Here is a 431-nt window from a genome sequence, read left to right as displayed (position 1 = left end):
TATTGGATTTTGCACACGTTGCCCTAAGAATCACTGCTGCTATTGTAGTTTGCTTCACATCTGTATTTTATGTTTGATGTACTGGACTGGGCTTGAATGAAATGTTGATTTATTTCTATCTGCAGGTGTTGCACATAAAACACTTCCTCTTTATAAGAAAGGTCATAAAAACATAAATGAGAACATATTTGGAGATTTATCTAGAAAGTCTTGCTTTCTTAAACACATAGTTCTCTCATACTAAGCCTGTTAGTAACTTTCTAGTGTAAATACACTTTAATCTAGCACTTCAGAGAGGAGGAAGAAAGGCAGGAATGCAGGATGAGGGCAGAGAAGTACAGCGGGTATCACATGTGCTATGTTCCTGTTAGAGTGGCCTTTTTATCCCAATTACAGGCAGTCTGATTTCGATGCTGTATTTGCATAGTACT

Source organism: Galeopterus variegatus, unplaced genomic scaffold, assembly GCF_000696425.1.
Source record: "Galeopterus variegatus unplaced genomic scaffold, G_variegatus-3.0.2 Scaffold9762, whole genome shotgun sequence".
Lineage (NCBI taxonomy): Eukaryota > Metazoa > Chordata > Mammalia > Dermoptera > Cynocephalidae > Galeopterus > Galeopterus variegatus.
This window is presented reverse-complemented; position numbering follows the sequence as displayed.